The sequence below is a fragment of the Chiloscyllium plagiosum genome, unplaced genomic scaffold, assembly GCF_004010195.1.
Source record: "Chiloscyllium plagiosum isolate BGI_BamShark_2017 unplaced genomic scaffold, ASM401019v2 scaf_1324, whole genome shotgun sequence".
In the NCBI taxonomy this organism is placed as follows: Eukaryota; Metazoa; Chordata; class Chondrichthyes; order Orectolobiformes; family Hemiscylliidae; genus Chiloscyllium; species Chiloscyllium plagiosum.
Window position 1 is genome coordinate 8,102 of NW_025211892.1, and position 13,593 is coordinate 21,694.

At 39.3% G+C, this 13,593-nt stretch overlaps 1 long non-coding RNA gene across 2 annotated transcripts in view; it reads right to left on the reverse strand.

Annotated features, from left to right (window-relative positions):
- The window catches only part of LOC122547181, a 13,036-nt gene extending 2,776 nt beyond the window's left edge, over nt 1–10,260 (reverse strand). The window contains exons 1-2 of one of the 2 annotated variants that reach the window (XR_006310907.1): nt 10,061–10,260; nt 7,611–9,941 (exon numbers count right to left, since the gene is read on the reverse strand). This is a non-coding gene — a long non-coding RNA (uncharacterized LOC122547181). Of the gene's footprint in view, nt 1–7,610; nt 9,942–10,060 lie in introns of those variants that run through there. The other variant, XR_006310906.1, reaches the window with a different exon arrangement.
- Nucleotides 10,261–13,593: the final 3,333 nt, after the last annotated feature.

The window sequence follows — 13,593 nt, forward strand, 5'->3', positions numbered from 1 at the left end:
GTGTATGGAATGAGCTGCCAGAGGATGTGGTGGAGGCTGGTACAATTGCAACATTTAAGAGGCATTTGGATGGGTATATGAATAGGAAGGGTTTGGAGGGATATGGGCCGGGTGCTGGTAGGTGGGACTAGATTGGGTTGGGATATCTGGTCAGCATGGACGGGTTGGACTGAAGGGTCTATTTCCATGTTGTACATCTCTATGACTCTATAACCTTTCATCTCCTTCCTTATCAAGAATCTTCCTTTATGTTGGCTAGTCTAGGCTATTTATACATTTCAAGAAATATGATATTCCAGGCGGATGATATCAGCTTTTGTGCCCTGGTTACTGCTGATCAGAATGTTCATGTAATTATGGTCAACTGACATCATAGTCATAGAGATGTACAGCATGGAAACAGACCCTTCGGTCCAACCTTTCCATGCCGACCAGATATCCCAACCCAATCTAGTCCCACCTGCCAGCACCCAGCCCATATCCTTCCAAACCCTTCCTATTCATAACCAGCAAAATGTCCTTTTTTCAGAACAGAAGGATTTAAACAAGATATTATAATTTATTATGCATTAAGTACATATTTTTGTTTATAAGCTCAGGATCTGTGCAGCTATTAAGACCCTTGTAGGCCCAGTGAGATTTTCCATTTGATTTCCTGTTTTTCAACGAGGCAAGAAACAGCTCAATTGTTTGGAGATATGAGCCAGTGGCAGGCCACGGTGTAGTACTCCAGGCAAGTCCACAGGTCTGGGTGTGGGTGTAGTCAAAGGCCCTGCAGTAAAAGAATTCTGTCCCACCCCATAGTAGTGGCCTGGTTACTTTACAACTTTTAAAGAACTGATCTTTAGAAATTGGCTGAGAGGACACCTTACTGTATTACATACAATTTACTGCAGCCAACTACTCTTCTCAATCTGTAAGGGCTCTACTAGGCTGCCCAGCATAAATTAACTCTCTGCTGATTTTAATCAGATAGGGAACCTATCTCATTGCTAATTAAGAGCGTGTCCCAGTAGAAATCTCAAAGAACAACTGTTTCCTTTCAGAGGACAAGTTCAGGACACACTAGTCCTAGTTCCCATTTTCCTTCCCAAAGTGAAAATTCAGTTTGAGGATCCAACCATTTTCTTTGTCTTATCTTCTATTAGATCTTTGAAAATCATGAGTTCAACACCATATAAGTTGCTGTGGTGGAGCAAGATTTGGTTTGTTTCAGAATATTTTTCATATTTGCTCTCTAGACGCCCCTCAATCAACAGGCAATATGGTATTAAAAAGCCAAGTTGCCATGTAGAAATTGAAGTACTACAGCGTGTAGCTGGACCCATTCAAGATTAAATATTCTGAAGACACTAGTCATAGCCATCTCACATGAAAACAACACTCTTACATCTTGCTTTACTCCATTTTCTCAGATCTAACCCTGACTTTGATAGCAAACCTGTCAAGAAAGGTGATGCTGCTGTCATCTGGTGTACCAATCTTCATCTTACAGACTAAAAACCGAAAGAACACGGATGCTGTAAATCAAAAACAAAAACAGAAGTTGCTGAAAAAGCTCAGCAGTTCTGGTAGCATATGTGAAGAGAAATCAGAGTTAATGTTTCAGGGCTGGTGACCCTTCCTCAGAACTCACCGGACCCGAAACGTTAACTCTGACATCTCTTCACTGATGCTGCCAGACCTGCTGAGCTTTTCCAGTAACTTCTGTTTCTTGTCTATTTTACAGAGGCTGAGATCCAACTGACACACTTATCTCCTCCTGGATCACGATCCTGTCACTGAATATCATGACATTGTTTCTAGGTCTGTCACTGTTTTCATACCCTCTGGAAATCTTCCCTCCCACTGCTTCCCCAATCCCATACAACCTGCATCTACCTTTTGCCCAACGTTTGGACTGCCCTGAAGACTTGTTATTCCAACCTATTCCTGCCCACTGACCTGCTTTCTTCTTATCTTGATTCTTCTTCTTCAACCTTTATCTGTTTTTTTTTCATACGAAGTCACTATCCTCCTTACATCCTATGACAATTTAACAATTTCCAGTTTCTTAGTGCTAACCATCTCCTATTCACTATGGTTGTCTAATCTTTTGATACCTCCATTTCGTACCAAGATAGTCTGAGGGCTATCCACTTCCTTAAATCCAGGTCCAGTCTCCATCGACCTCCAGTCTCCTCTACCTGGCTGAGCATGTTCTCTCATTAAGCAATTTCTCCTTAACTTGTTCACTTCCTCCAAATAAAAGGTGTAGCTAAAGAGACATGCTAGCCCCTGAGATATGCCTGTCCTTTAGTGGAATGTTCCTTATTCTAGCCCCACTAGGGCCCTTTCCATAACTTTTTATCCAGAACATCATGACTATATTGGTATCTCATTCTGTTCTTGCCTGGAACTAGAAAAATCCACAAATTTGCTTCCAATTTCTAATTTTGTCTCATCTTACCTATTCCAGCTCTTTTGTGATTTCATCTCTCCTTTTCCAGGGATAGTCTGTTTGCTAATATTCATTACAAATCCAGTGAATTTCACAACCTCCTTGACTTCACTTCTCCAAACCCATTCCGTTATCACAGTTTCTCTGTCTTCACATCTGGTCCAATGATGCTACCTTTTACAATGGTACTTCTGACATCTTCAGTTTTATTCAATCAAAGATTTTCCACCCACTGTGGTGGACAGGGCCTTCAACCATGTCTGATCCATCTCCCACAGTTCTGCCTTCAATCTTTTCCCTCCTTCCTAAAACTGCAATGTCCCCATTACTTCCCCAACATCCATTATATTCAAAAGATCATCCTCGCCATTTCTACCATCTCCAACATGCCACAATAAACACATCATTTCCTCTCTTCCCTTGTCAGGATTTGAAAGAAACCATTTCTTCCAAGATGACTGGAGAAAATACGGAGGCATGGGATTAAGGGTGATTTAGCAGTTTGGATTAGAAACTGGCTTTCTGTAAGAAGGCAGCGAGTGGTGGTTGATGAAAAATATTCAGCCTGGAGTCCGGTTACTTGTGGTGTGCCACATGGACCTGTTTTCGGACCACTGCTGTTTTTCATTTTTATAAATGACTTGGATGTAGGCATAGATGAATAGGTTAGTAAGTTTGCAGATAACACTAAAGTCGGTGGAGTGATCAATGTGGAAGAATGTTGCAGAGGGACTTGGATAAGTTGCAGTACTGGGCTGAGAGATGGCAAATGGAGTTCAATGCAGATAAATGTGAGGTGATTAACTTTGAAAAGCATAACAGTAAGGCAGAATACTGGGTCAATGGAAAGATTCTTGGTAGTGTGGATGTGCAGAGGGATCTTGGTCACATGTACATAGATCCCTGAAAGTTGCCACCCAGGTTGTTAAAAAGGCAGGCGGTGTGTTAGGTTTTATTGGTAGAGGGATTGAGTTCCAGAGCCGTGATGTCATGCTGCAACTGTACAAAACTCTAGTGCGGCCTCACTTGGAATATTGTGTACAGTTCTGGTCACCTCATTAGAGAAAGGATGTGGAAGCATTGGAAAAGGTGCAGAGGAGATTTACCGGATGTTGTCTGGTCTGGAGGGAAGGTCTTATGAGGAAAGGCTGAGGGACTTGGGTCTGTTCTCATTGGAGAGAAGAAGGCTAAGAGGGAATTTAGTAGAAACATACAAGATGATCAGAGGATTAGATAGGGTGGACAGTGAGAGTCTTTTTCCTAGGATGATGACATCAGCTTGTACGAGGGGGCATTGCTGCAAATTGAGGGGTGATAGATTTAAGACAGATGTCAGAGGAAGGTTCTCTACTCAGAGAGTGGTCAGGGCGTGAAATGCCCTGCCTGCCAATGTAGTTAACTCAGCCACATTAGGGACATTTAAAAAATCCATGGATAAACATATGGATGATGATGGGATAGTGTAGGGGAATGGGCTTAGATTAGTTCACAGATCGGCACAACATCGAGGGCCGAACAGAACAATACAGTGCTGAATAGGCTATGTTCTATACCCTGATCCACTCCTCCACGAGCCTCATCCCTCCCCAACAGCATTTCCCATGCATTTGCAGCAAGTGTAACAATTGTCCCTTTACCTTTACCCCTCCTTACTGACCAAGTTTCCAAAACTTCTGTTCAGGTGAAGTAGCAATTTACTTGTACTTCTTTTATTCCAGTCTACTGTAACTGAGACTTAGAAAGTGGTCTCCTCTAGCGCAGAGTGGCAAATGCAGATTGGGTGACAGCTTTGCAGAACACCTCTCTTTGGTCTGCCAGCATGGAGAGCAATGGAAGGTCATGGTCATTTTAATACTTGTTCTCATACTTTAATTTCTGTCCTAGATCTGCCACAATCTAAAGCAAGTTGCAAGAATAGCACCTAACTTTCAACTTAGACACTTTTCTGCCTTCTGGACTCAAAATTGAGTTCAATAACTCCAGACTATGAACTCCACCTTCCATTTGTAACCCCCACCCCCTTCAAGGTTTTCCTTTCAGCAGGACTGACCAATATTCTACTAACATCTACTATTTATACTTATTCTGAATCTCTCTCATTTCTTCACAACCATTACCACTCACGTTGTCGTTTGTTCCTGCCACCTTGTCCCATATAGAAGTATTCCTGGCCAGGTATACCTTTCATTGCCTGATGCAACATGATAAAAAGGTAAAAACAATGACTGCAGATGCTGGAAACCAGATTCTGGATTAGTGGTGCTGGAAGAGCACAGCAGTTCAAGCAGCATTCGAGGAGCAAACATGATCCTGATCCACCAAATGTCAGCATGATGTATCATCATGCTTCTCTCTGCCTTTTTTTTCCAACTTTGTATATCATACTTTGTTCCATTCTTCACGTCTCACTTTTATGCCTGAGACCAGATTTTAATGCAAAAATAAGTGATGTTAATGGTATGCATTCCTTTATGCACAAAATTGGAGAGCATCTTCAAACATGGAGCAGATGTGTAGTCAAATGCAAATATGCAAATACTGCTCTCTGTAGTGTGCCAGTCTGTAATACTAGCACTTTGCTGATTGCAGATTTTACACAGAGTTAACACAATATTTGAGGCACACTCCCATTGGAGAGATAGTGGAACAGCTTCAGAGCCATTATTAATCCGCATCTGCTTGAGTAATACTAATGAGCCTGTGTGACTTAAATAGAAAATCCTGCCAGGGTAACATTATGAGCTTATCGTTATGGAGATGTGCAAAATGTTGATGTAATGAATTATAATATTGTCTTTACATTATTGCACCATCAAACATAGAGTATAATTGAAGGGATTCATATCAAGGGTTTTTGACCTTATTAATCTATTTGGTCAAAGGGAAATTTAGACCCAGTCAATTACTTATATGTAATGCAATAATTGTAGTTTAATATATTTAGTTTCATAAATATATTCACCATTCGAACTTTCATGTACAAGAACATAGCTTGAGATAACATTAACTTGCTATTCTATTGTAGATAATTGATAATCTTAAGCAGACCAGACAATGCTTTATCTAGCAAATTCTCTGAAATAACATGTGGCTGTTTTCTTTTCTCCACCCATAAACAAAAATTCTGCTGGTCATATAGTGGTCTATGAAATCATGAGAGGTATAGATAAAGTAGACAGCCAATAACTTTTCTCCATGATATGAGAATCTAAAACTTAAGGGCATAGGTTTAAGGTGATAGGGGAGATATGCAAAAGGAGTACTTTTTCCACACAGAGGAACGGTAGTGGTGGAAGTGAATTCAATTTTGTCATTTAAGAAACATTTGGACAGTGTATGGATGGGATAGGTATGGAAGGATGTGGATCAAGCACAGGCAATTGCAACTAGACTAATTCTGAAAACTGTGCAGCATGGATAGGTCAGGCTGAAGGGTCGGTTCCATGCTGTAAACCTCTATGCCTTTGTACATGTTTTTGACCAATCACACCTTCCTCAAACACTATTTAAAACAATCATTTTTTGTTTGAGGAATGAGGTGGATAGGTAGAATCAACACAATAATTGAAGTTCAACTTAATTTGTGTGAATATATTACATTTAAATACATTACATTAAGTCCAAAGATGTGTAGATTAGGTGAATTGGCAATGCTAAATTGTCCATAGTGTTCAGAGATGTGTAGATTAGATGCATAAGTCAGGGGTAAATATAGGATAATAGGATATGGGAATTGGTCTGAGTGGGTTATTGTTCAGAGGGTTGGTGTGGACTTGTTGGGCTGAAGAGCCTGTTGCCATACTGTAGGGATTCTAAATGCATATAAAAGGATCTTCTACTGTCATGTTGGTAAGATTTTGATTCACCTCAAAGCCACTTTAGCCTCGCTTCACACTGTCCAGTCTACTCAATCCCTTCCTTACTGATTCTCAATCCATTCACTCGAACAGTTGTTACTCTAAGTGCAAATCAATTCAACTTCACTTTGTCAGAAAATAATCAATTCAATCAGCAAAATAATACATAAAACTTTTTTTTCAGCGGCTGTTTACAAATCACTATGGAAATGTTATTTTGGAACTGGCATGAATTCTCAAAAATGCATAATCAAAGGTGTTCTTATTAGACTAGGTACACTAAGGGTGCTAGGAAGATGCAGTGCAAAATTCTCTAATGATCTGTTTATTAGAGGGGCTGGAAAAAAATATCAAAAATAAATTGTAGCAAACTGATCAACTTGCTGAAGAAATGAATTCAGTATGTATTTCTTAGTTTACAAACGTATTAAAAGTAATAACAAATTAAATTATTCTTGCAAAAGTCACTGGTCAAAGAATACTTAAAGGCTACATCTTCCATGCTCACTCAGTTAACAATTGATGAATTTCAATTTCCAGCACTGGTGTACTGGAATAACAGGGTGGATTTTCAACTTGCCAACCACTTATTGACCATCTGATTTTTATTTTGCAATGCTGATTTTGATGCTTCAGGGACAAGAATCCACACTAATCTCTTTCAATCGTCTAATTCCACTTGATTTCAAACAAGAATGATATTGGACTCAAAACACTAACTGTTTTTCTCTCCACAGGAGCCAAACCTTCCTACCACCTGAAAGGAAGAGGAAGACTTGCATTTATATGTCGTTTCACACGTTGAAATTGTTTAAACACTTACCACACTGAATTGCTTTTTAAATGCAAGAAACATCACAAGTGTTAAAAATGAGGCATCAGTTGTAAGTTACATTGAAAGTTTTTTGGGTTGCATACATCTCGGGAGAATAGATATCAGCCACGACTCAATCATAGCACTCTTGTCTGAATGAGAAGGTTGTGGGTTCAAGTCCCACTTCAATGAGCACATAATCCAGGTGACAATTTGGTGAAATACTGACAGGGTGTTTTAGTATTGTCATGGTTTTTAGATGAGACACTAAAGTGAGATTCCATCTGCTCTCTGAGATGGATACAAAAGATCCCATGGCACTACTTGAAGGTCAAGGTAGTTTTCCCTCTTTCTTTTGTCTTTTTAAGTTTGACCTTCTCTTATGCCATACCCAGCACTAAGTACTTAGAAGAACGTGTTCCCAAAAACCTACAATTCTGCTCTTTTGAACAACCAACAGTTAATACACTCCAAAAGAGTAATATTTTTCTCACAATCATCACCAAAAACAAATTATCTTTTTATTGCTTGTGGAAATGTAGTAAGTGCACATTTGTTACAATAGTGGCTACACTTTCAGAAATATTTTATTGGCTGTAAAGTAGTTTGGGATGTACTATGATATACAAATACAATCTTTTTCTTCCTTCCTTCATGATGTGACACAATGTGGACATTAGTTGAGTTTCTAGTATTAGTCCCACTTGTTTGAGGAAAATATCATAGGAAAATCTAACGAAAAGTTCATTTTTGTTTTAAACAAATGCATGTTTTACAACAGTATTGAAAGAGAACAAGAATGTGATTCCTTTGATTGAGGGGCTCCTGACATATGTTGACACAGGAAAGAGAAGTCAAAAGGATATGAAAATTGTTTTTAAAAATTTTTGCTTAACGTTATGGAGATGTTGCAACTTCATAAATAAATGTAGCACATTTACTGTGATCAGAACTTTCTTTTGAAAATGTTTATAATTTCAATAGAAAAGCAAAGAAAATCTGCCCAGATTTGTTTACAATTTGCTTCTAATTTTTTAAACAATAATTTAATTGGAAGGGTAGCTAAAATAAACTCTTTAAACAGTTTGACATGGTTTTTATTAATGATACACTTCCAATTTCAAGTAGAATATCTCTGTTGTACAGAAGTGTAATGGGGTGTGAATCACAGAATATGATGGATGGGAACATTGTGTGGTATACCAGATAATAGTTATCACCATCCTGTCTGTGGTAAAACAGCATGTCCTGGTTTGTGTGAGATTATGAAACTTTTTCAGGAATGTGAGGCCTAAAAATTCAAGAGACACCCACTTTTATTAAGGTGGAATGGATCCATAATCTTGGGCTGTCACCTATTTTTAAAACCTATTGGTATATATAACACAAGATGACATAAGTACTTGATTGCTGATAATACTTTACTAGCTAAATATTGTCACCTGATATTGTTGACCAGATATTATAAATCTGTTGTTGCTATCAGTCATTTAAAATGTGTTTGGAAATATATTCAGCATATTACGCTCCACATCATAGAACTCATAATAAACAGCATTAATCTGTTCAAAGGTGCAGATCATTAGTACGGAAAAATATTGTAAACATTTTCAGGATATGGGTAGTTGCACGAGGGGAATTGTTCCTTCTGAGGCCCAGTATAGCCATTAAGGCCAAATGGCCTTCTTTTGCGCTATAATCATATTTATGATTCCATGTGCACTTTTAAAAGTCTTTGTAACTCTGAATAAATTCTAAACAAGACAAGTTAGAACCAGAGTATCCTAATAGATGTGGTCTACCAAAATTTGCAGAAGTATTTTTATAAAATTGTGAAAAAAAAGACTTGCATTTATATAATGTATTTCACAACCATGGGGTGTCGCAAAGCAGTTTACAAGCAACAAAGCATTTTGACTGGCATTCACTGTCACGATTTACAAAATGTCTATGCAATTTCTGCAGAGCAAGATCCCCAAAACAGCAGTAAAATGAGCAGCTAGTCTACTCTGGGGTGTTGATTGGATGTCATATTCAGCTTTAGATATTAACTTTCTCCCTCCACAGGTGCTGTCAACAAACACATTGTGTTTTTATATCAGGGATTGATCTCCTGGCTCATCTTCAAAACATTGCCATGGTATATTGTAAGTTCACCTGGGAGGACAGCACAGCCTTTGGGTGAAACCTCCAACTTTGCAGCACTCAAACAAAACTGGACTGAAGTGCTAGTTTTTTTACTTTTTTGCTCAAGTCCTCATGGCCTTAAACTCTCAATCTTCTGGCTCACAAGATTGTTACCATCAGAGCCATGTAAAAGTATTAACAATTGTAAAAACATAAATCAGATTGAATTACCTTTTGGAGGAAATAGGGAAAGTAAATTATGGATTAGAAACAAAGTGCTGAAGAAACTGGCAACACGTGGATTCTAGAGTTGTTGTGGACTTGAAATGTAAATTCTCTCTCTCTCTACAGATGCTGCCAGATATGCTGAGTTTCTCCAACACTATTATCTTAGATTTCAAGCACCTGCAATATTTTGCCTTAATAATGGATTCATGGTGTAGGTTTGATTGGTGAAGTTGCTTTCTACTCGGTCCACATTATGTACTTAGGCAAACACTATTGTCATCACTTCAAAGCAGTGTTGTCACATTTCATTGCTGAATCGATAATGTTTCCACAAGCCAGTGGCACCATCCTCTCTGTCTCCCATTCAAAATTCATCACCATCACTGGAAAGGTATCGACTGTGAGACAGGGACTTGACGCCTTGCTGCACGTTTGCTTAAACAGTTTTGTGCATAATTGTTGGCCTTTTTGTTTTCTGCATAAATAAAAGACCCAAATCACAATGTTCGCCATTTAAAGTAAAACGTGAATAAAACCATTGCATCACAGCAAAAAACACGATTGTTTCCGACGGGAAAGTCTGTAGGGCCTAACCTGAGGCGGAAGAGGGAAGTTATTTTGAGTGTTCACTGCAGATCCACCTTAATCGCTGCCTGTGGTTTCCATCACCTGACAAACCAGCTCCCCGCGCCGCCATTTTGACGCTCTGTGCCCGCCCGAGAAAGCGGAAGGAAAAGCCGGGCGGGCACGGGCAGGAGGAGGAGGAATCATCTTAACCCCCTCGGAAAATATCATCGGGACTCCCGTCAGATACTCCCCCTTTGAAATCAGACATGTGTGAAAGCCGTGCCTGTTCGATTGGTTAATCGAGGGGAGGGGGGTGGAATTAAAAGTCGTTCAGTTTTGATTAGGAAGGGTTTCAATTTGGGCCAAAAAAAACCGTGTAATTTTGTTAACACTCACCCCCCACCCCCCCTTTTAAATTGTTTAACTCAGGTTTTATATAGAGCCCGAGTGTGAACGGGAAGTGTGTGTCGGGGGGTGGTAAAATTTCTGAGCAGTTTTTTTTTCCGGGTGTTTCTGGTCGCCTGTTTACCTGAGAAAGGCTCGCGCTGTTGGATCATGTCGGGTCAGTCGATCACGGACCGTATCACCGCAGCCCAGCACAGTGTCACCGGCTCAGCTGTTACCAAGGCGGCCTGTAAAGCCACTACCCACGAAGTGATGGGGCCCAAGAAGAAGCACCTTGATTGTGAGTACTCCAAATTAGAGTGTGAAAGACAGAGTGCGGTCGGAGACAGGCCTCTCTTTCTCTCTCTTCTAGTTGCTTAGTGACCATTTCTCCGCCTGATCGTTAGTCCCGTGTACTTGCTGGTTTTTCTCTTAAATCGGAAATTTTAATGATTTAAGCGAAAACTTTGTGAAAACACAAAAATACCCCCCCCCCCCCCCCCCAGCGCACGTTAATTTGTTTTCACTAGTTCATGTCTCCCTCTTCCTAAATCCCCTTCAATTGCAAAAGCCGAGGTGGAAAGTGCTGCGAAGGAGATCACGATTGGCCGACTCAGTGGGAATTGGAGATAAACCTGAACTTGGGCAGTATCCCAATTCATTGGAATAAGACTAGACCTTTTGATTCCACACCATCTGTGTTATTTAATACAACTTTTTTTACATGAATGTAACTCATTTTAAAAATATAATTACGTACCAGTTTTACGCTTTTGTTTTCTTGACAATTCTGCGTAAAACGGAACCGAGGTATTGCACAGTGTAACAAAGTTGAAATAGTAACGGAACACACGCGCGCACACTCGATCAGTATCTCCTACCAGCGCACACGTATAAGCTTATTATTCGTTTTGAAGAATTACATTTTATTTTGCTCAAAGACTGTATGAATCCATGTACAGGTAAAACTATACAGCGGGTTTCAGTCTGACATGGCATTAGGACAGACCGATTCCACGCCTATTTGTTTAAAAATCTTGAGAATGTAATTTTAATAAAAGTTCTGGGATTTACATATCAAACAGAAACCAGCATATCCCATTATAATAAGACGAAAGCTTTAATCTAAGATTGTTCACTGTTCACTGTATCTCCCTTGGCTATAAATTCTGTGAGCATGATTTTAATCTCTTCAACGACCTGATGAAGGAGCGGCGCTCAGAAAGCTACTGCTTCCAAATAAACCTGTTGGACTATAACCTGGAGTTGTGATTTTTAACTTTGTCCACCCCAGTCCAACACCAGCACCTCTAAGTCATGGAAAATTTACCAGCAGCCTTCCTGTGGAATGAATGCACCACTAAAGTTGGACTCAAACACTGCAATGCACCCAGACTTTGGTACAATTACAATGAATATTGATAGTAGGTAAAGTAAAATCAGGGTCCAGAGAAGAGTTAAATGTCATCAAGATATTACCATGATTTAAATGAGTGGCTGAGTCAGGATGCAGGTTTATGTTTAGAGTATTGAAGAGTAGAATGGGCCACCTCATTGTCTTTATTAATTTGCTTAACCAGAGTAAGTTTGAACCTGGATAGTAGCTTTAAGCGGTTGTGCTGTTACAGATTTCATGGGTAGTCTGAGTTACTGTAGCAATCTGCTGTTTACATAAATGTTGTAGTCTAGAGTGATGGTATGGGCTCTGACTTTCTATCACATGGCTGAATGGAAATCTATACCTTCCATTGTAAAGTGTTGGACAAATTTGTAGGTTGACAACCAATCTGTTTGGCTGCGCTATAAATTTTCTTCCTTGCCCATCAAGTTCTAGAATGGGACTCAAACTCAGCAACTGACTTAGAGATGGGTGGTATGATCATCTCATTGATAAAAGACTAAATAATAGGTAGGTTGCTTCAATTATTATCTGTTCTTAAAGAGCTTGTTTAATAGAAGTAGATCATGGAAAGATCAAGAGTTGATGTAATTTGCTCGCTAAATTTTAAGAATCCAGAAAAGAAGGAACTACTAGATAACATGATAAATGATCTATGTTTGATTTTAATAGTAGTGAATCATCACAAATTACTCATTAGCATAGGGTTCTGAGGAAGCAGCTTTACTTTCAGCATTAAAGAGCCAATGTGCTGTTCTTCAGAGAAGAATAGAATCCCCACAGTGTGGAAACAGGCCCTTTGGCCCAACAAGTCCACACCGACCCTTCAAAGAGCAATCCACCCAGGCCCCTATTACTCTACATTTACCCTTGACTAATGCAACTAACCTACCCATCCCTGAACACTATGGACAATTCAACCTAACCTGCACATCTTTGGTACAACTTTGGGAGGAAACTGGAGCACCAGGAGGAAACCCACAAAGGCACAGGGACAATGTGCAAATTCCACACACAGTTGTCCAAGGTCCCTGGCATTGAGGCAGCAATGCTAACCACTGAGCTGCTGTGCCACCCCAGAAACTTAGATGAATGTACTCAGTCTGTTATACAAGTTTATACTATGTTACAGAGCTGGTTTGGTGATTTTTAATTAATGGAATGAAAAAGATTCAAAGTAGCACATATTTAGTATAGATTTTAGTCTGCACTTTCCAGCTGTGAAAGCAATGCAATTTTAAAATAGATGGTTGTCCTGACAAGCAATTGTTGCTCTCGTCTGAACTTTCCTTTTGGAGGAAGGGTGGATTACAAGTAGGTAAACGCTACTTGACTCCTATAAGTTGAGAAAACTATAGTCATGAGTGTAATTTAAATGTATTGATCAGTTCATGAACGTTTTTACATTTACACGATCAGTGGAGTTGGGGGAGAGATTTCTGGCACACGTTTCAGAGCTACCTAACTATCAAATCTGCAACTAACTTTAATGAGTAAAATCAAATTTGGGAATGTAGGCATAAATAGAATTTTTTGAGCAAGGAATGTGTGTTTTGAGCAATTTTAATCTACATTAATGAACATACAGTATGATAACAACACAAGGTGCCTACAATATTATGCATGACATGCATTCCAAACATTTTCAAAACATGGTGAAATGATTTTTGAATATCACTCAACTTTAGTTTAACAATTCTCAAGATTTTTGTACAAAATAATAAATAATCATGGTGTCTTCTGAACATCACAAAAATTCCTTCCAAAATTTCCCAGT